A 6,033-nucleotide genomic window follows, 5' to 3' on the forward strand; every position below is an offset into this window, starting at 1 on the left:
AAACACTGCGCTAGACTTGCCCTCTGTCAGTGGCCTGTTACGGGTGAACCCTAAAGGATAAGAAGCAGCACAGGAGTTCACTCATTATGGAGACCCTACTGCCACAGCCATCCCCTTGAGGGAGTTCCAGAAAGGAACAGGTGTCAGAAATGTAGATAGACAGATAGATGGAATAGGCATCACATATGCACAAGACAATCACTTCCCACATAAACATCAACACATGAACAAACTAGACTCCTTCAGAACACTTACTGATTCAAGATTTGGGTCAAAATCCACATAATATCCTCTTAAAATAATTACATTACTCCACCCTACACTACGCTTCACTTGCATGGTCACCAACTTTAACAAAAGCACATGTAACAAAGCTGCAAACTATCTGTACTTATATTCAAACGACAGGCATTCAAAATCACACTAAATAAAAAGGGAAAATGCATGGTGCAATGATGAGATTTAAAAAGCTGTGGAAGAAATTAAAAAAGAATGTAGAAGATAGCTTGAAAGGAATATGAATGTAGGAGAAGGAGGGATGAATACAAGATGTGTTAAGCTGAATGTTCAGAAGCTAATGAAGGAAAGCAAAGAAAGGGCAGACAAAGATTTTGGAGCAAAGTTCAGTGAAAAGTTTAGGAAAAATAAGGAATTGTACAGGGAGGAGGTGAAAAAGAAGAGGTGGGTGGAATAGTGAAAATGTACACGTGAGAATTAAGGAAGTGGAGCTGCTGAAACAAATGGAAGAAGTGCAAGGAAGATGGAAAGAGAATTTTGAAGAACTGATGAATGTGGGAGAAGGTGAGATAGCAGTTGCTATATGCATGGGTATGGAGGAAGGGAAGGAAAACGATACAGGGCAGGTGGCTTATAGCAAAAAGGGAAGTAAAAAGGATAATAATGAGGTTGAAGGTAGGAGAGGCATCTGGAGTGGATGGGATTATGGCTGAAATGTTGAAGTATGGAGCAGAAAGTGTGATACATTGGATGCATTTGATATGTAATTTACCATGTAAGCAAAAGGTTTTGCTTAAGAAATGGGTGAAAGCTATTATTCTTCCTTTACTCAAAGGAATGGTGGTAAGGAAATATGTTGCAATTGTAGGGGAATAAGTTTCTTACGTATACCAAGAAAAGTGTATGCAAGAATGTTGATTGTCAATGAGATGGAAGTAACTGAATATAGAATAAAAGAGCAGCATGGGGGGGGGGGTGGTAATGGTAGGGGATGTGTGGATCAGAATATTGTGGAGAAGGAATGTGAACACCTTTACAACGAAAGGTAAGAAGCAGTATGCAGCTTCTATGGATCTGAATATAGCGCATGGGTATGTTAAGGAAATATGGGGTATGGAGACAACTGTTACATGGTGTGAAAGCCTTCTATAGAGTAGCACATATATATGTGAGTGGATGGAGAGTTGAGCGAAAATTCACACTTTACATGAGGGTGTAAGGGCAGTCGGCCCAGGGGATAATGTGTACAAAGAGCAATCTAGGTTGAGGGTGATGTTGTGGACAAGCTTGAAGGCTATGTTGGGTGAAAATTGGCCTGGACTGCTTCTATCAAACACTTGTGTAGTGCGACAGTCTTGTCTGGCGATTGTCCTCTGGAGAACCGGCAGTTCTCCATACAGCCCAAAAGGGATATTAATGTCTCGACAGCAATGGATCCAAAGATGCATTTTCTAAAATCATTTTTCATTTACAATTGCCGTGTCCTTGAGTTATACACATACCACAAACATCTCTCTCACACAAACTGTTACGTTCATTGTGGAAACTTACCTCACGAATAAAAATGGACACATCTCATGGTGGTTTCCATTCTAATGTTGGCAGAAATCTGTCGTTTACTGACAGTACTATTTCATTTATCTCTCCCATCTTACTTCTCGATTAGATGCGATAGTTAGTATCCTGAGCCTCCACAAGTTCAGTGCACAAACCTCAACAAAGTGGCGAGCATTTAAATGAAAAATGAAATGTTGCATGGGGTAAGCCAAGACTCTGGACTTATCACTCCCTTCACATTAATGAATCACAGAAAATGGACAAGATAACAGCATCCTCCTCTTTAAAAGACAATCTCTTGTATTACCAAAGGAACCTGTGGTAATTCCATCAACTGTCTCCAGCTTATCACATCTCAATGATTTATCGTCTAGCTGTGCTAGCAAACACACTTCCTGTGCATGACAAGTAACCTTTTTACAGATATTCAGGATCTGATAAATTCACTTTAAATTGCTACAACTGTAATTTATATCATATAAATAATTTCTTTTGCTTTTTTAACTTTTTGCGAGGGTATCTGTACTTTAACCACGAGCCGGGGGTCATTCTTAATGACATCATTTCAACTGGTATGAGCTGCTGTAATTAAGACCCACCATTATCCACTCCATTACATAACAATTGAAAATCCATAATGTAAAAAAAGCTATGAAATGACTTAAACCAACCGTCATCAATATGCTACTTACAATTGTATATGGAGTGACTAATACCTACTAGTAATGCCTATGGGTATCAAGACTAGTTATCTGACACTTACCGTTTTCTTGGTCCTCACTCAACAAAAAGCCGAAATTCTTTACACAAGAACGTTTCCATAGACTTGCATAATGGTAAGACTAAGCGACATCAAGATTAAACGGAAACTCGTAAATGCTCGCCTCGCCCTGTGCTCATAGTGTGCTGGGCAGAACTATGATGCCATTCGCCCGAATATCGATTCAAAAAAATAAAAAAGATAAAGTCCTTAGATTAAGAATTCCCAAGTGACCAAACGTACTGCGTAAAAAGGTATTTAGCAAGTAGGAAAGCTCAAGTTTTTATAACCAAATGGGATAGCAGTAATGAAAAGGAAATTTTGAGGATGGCAACAGTTTCTCTACGAAACGTTACTTTACAGTGAATATACGTACATGCGTATAGACGCATGCTTACCAAATGGCGCCCTATCTTCGTCTCTTCGATGTATATTACCTGACTTATATTTCTCTCTTGCGTCTCCCCTGATGTGTTTATTACACGAAAATGCACTTGGGGAACTTATCGTGTTTCATTTTCCCCGTGGACTCATAGGAATATCTTGATCATGCGCAAAATTGTGATCCTTTCCAATATATATATATATATATATATATATATATATATATATATATATATATATATATATATATATATATATTCACACTTATAAGACAAAGTATTTTGCGCAGAAACCAGATAATCTTGTTTAAAAGAGCAGCTCACAGAACGTGTTGTAACGTGACGTGACATGTAATTTCGACTCGTATCTTCCCTACACTTAAAGGTTATTAATCTCACAGAATTTGGTTTGGAGTTGACAGCTCAAAAAGAATGTATACGAAATATACATTAACATACATTCGTTGCTTGATTGCATGTCACACAATACGAAATGGATCATATAAGCTTGGATTTGGTGTCTGACCTTGCTAGACAGGTCAGACAAGGTTCATGGGTATTTCCGGCTGAACCGAGGTCACAATCCGCGATCCCTGTGGACTTACACAATTAAATTTGATCCTTTGGCATATTGCAATTAATATTTCTGAGAAATTACATTTACAAAAAAATTTTTGTTAGTAAGTAAATGTAGTAATAAACTGGAAATAGTCTTCAAATTATCAATTTACCCAGATATTTTGTTTTTGTCATGTCAGTATACTGTACGTGCATAAGACTAGTGAACATGAAGGGAAGCTGATTTAACTTATTATAAAAAAAAGTGGTAAAGGTCATGAAAATCGGGGAAAGTTTGGGTTTTACTAACAAGAATGCCGTTGAAATGACACATCTTAATCTGAATTTGACCTCCACATAGGTCGTTTGGCAAGGAGCTCATTGGTAGTTCAGGATTGAATTTGCCCTTTTCTTTACTAACAAAAATACATTATGAATAACTAGCAATATATAGAAAGCAAGACACGACAAGTCAAACGTAGTTTATGAATTCATCTGTCAACAAGGAGACTGTGAGCTCCAACATATGACCTAGTCGGAACCACAAACCGTACCATGTAAAAAGGACTTACCCTATACCTACAAAAAAGCTCCATGCCACCAAAAGGCAGAAGCTTCCTTAATCATATATATTATCTATTTATTATACTTCGTCGCTGTCTCCCGCGTTAGCGAAGTAGCGCAAGGAAACAGACGAAAGAATGGCCCAACCCACCCACATACACATGTATATACATAAACACCTACACACGCACATATACATACCTATATATTTCAATGTATACATACATATACATATATACACATGTACATATTCATACATGCTGCCTTCACCCATCCTGCTGCCATCCCACCACATATGAAATGGCAGCCCCCTTCCCCTGCGTGCGCGAGAGGTAGCGCTAGGAAAAGACAACAAAAGCCACGTTCGTTCAGTCTCTATCTGTCATTTGTAATGCACCGAAACCACAGCTCCCTTTCTACATCCAGGCCCCACAATACTTTCCATGGTTTACCCCAAACGCTTCACATGCCCTAGTTCAATCAATTGACAGCACGTCGACTCCTGTATACCGCATTGTTCCAATTCACTCTATTCCTTGCATGCCTTTCACCCTCCTTTATGTTCATTCCCCGATCGCTCTAAATCTTTTTCACTCTATCCATCCACCTCCAATTTGGTCTCCCACTTCTCCTCATTCCCTCCACCTCTGACACATACATCCTCTTTGTCAATCTTTCGGCACTCATTCTCTCCATGTGACCAAACCATTTCAATACACTCTTCTGCTCTCTAAACCACACTCTGTTACCACACATCTCTCTTACCCTTTCATTACTTACTCGATCAAACCACCTCACACCACATATTGTCCTCAAACATCTCATTTCCAACACATCCACCGTCCTCCGCACAAGTATGATATTCTATTATACTTGATCACCGTATCCCATCATAACGGTGGCGCCTGGAAACAGACAAATAACGACCCATCCACTCATATACACATATATATACATAAACGCTCATACACGTACATATACATAAAAAGATATACATACACATACATATATACACATGTACATATTCATACTTGCCTTCAATCCATTTCAGGATACAGTACACAAACACCAGCAAGGTAGCGCTAAAAAAACAAAAATTGCCACATTCGTTCACACTCAGGCCCTATCAGTCATGTGTAATGCACCGAAACCACAGCTCCCTATCAAAAACAGATGACAGAACCCTTAGGGGAAAATTCCTCATTTTGCTTCTTCCTTTGTTACTCCATTTAGAAAGTAAGACAAGGGTAGGGACGATGGATTTCCAGCCACCCACTTACACCTATTAGCACATCTCTCCTTGCCCTTTCATTACTTACTCCACTGCTTCCAGTAGCAGAGATATGTGAACTTCTTTGCAGTGTTTAGTTCTTCAAGGGAGACTGTACTTTCCAGTGATACAGCCTCACCTAAGTGATTTTTCACTTGCAATGTAAACTTTTGCAGGCGGATCCCAGTAACCTGTGTAACTGTATGAACGTATGGTTTGACCATATGGAAAGAATGAGTGAGGAAAGGTTGACAAAGAGGACATGCGTCAGAAGTGGAGATGAAGAGAAGCAGGAGACCAAACTGTTGGTGGAAGGAGAGGATTTCCAGCCACTCTCTTCCACCCCTCTTAGTTGCCTTCTACAACACACATGGAATGTGTGGGTAGTATTCTTTCTTCCCCATCCCTAGGGAAAATATATGGATATCCTTGGTAATAATTTTCTGGTATTTAGCAATTATACTTTATTGTTACAAGCTTACACCATTCAAAATGTTTTGCAATACAGGTCTGTAGAGTTTCTGTCAGGAACATTAAAGTAACTATATTGTAGGAAAATCACTGTCTAGCATTGCATCACTTAGGCTTTTTCATTCTTTTTACATTATAGTACAACATGATGTAACTAGTAGTATATACAACCCCATAAGTCATTTAAAAAAATGTAAACCTTGTCCTATCTTTTCCTAAAGATCCAATTCAAA

The 6,033-nt window shown here is 38.8% G+C and overlaps 1 protein-coding gene across 5 annotated transcripts in view; it reads right to left on the reverse strand.

Annotated features, from left to right (window-relative positions):
• The window catches only part of LOC139765571 (uncharacterized), a 51,285-nt gene extending 48,446 nt beyond the window's left edge, over positions 1–2,839 (reverse strand). For 4 of the 5 annotated variants that reach the window (XR_011716691.1, XR_011716689.1, XM_071693149.1 and 1 more), the window contains exon 1: positions 2,558–2,839. The gene's annotated coding sequence lies outside the window, so the exon portion shown is untranslated. Of the gene's footprint in view, positions 1–1,788; positions 2,176–2,557 lie in introns of those variants that run through there. The other variant, XR_011716690.1, reaches the window with a different exon arrangement.
• Between the last annotated feature and the right edge of the window lie 3,194 nt (positions 2,840–6,033).

This window comes from Panulirus ornatus, chromosome 55 (assembly GCF_036320965.1).
Source record: "Panulirus ornatus isolate Po-2019 chromosome 55, ASM3632096v1, whole genome shotgun sequence".
Classification (NCBI taxonomy): Eukaryota; Metazoa; Arthropoda; class Malacostraca; order Decapoda; family Palinuridae; genus Panulirus; species Panulirus ornatus.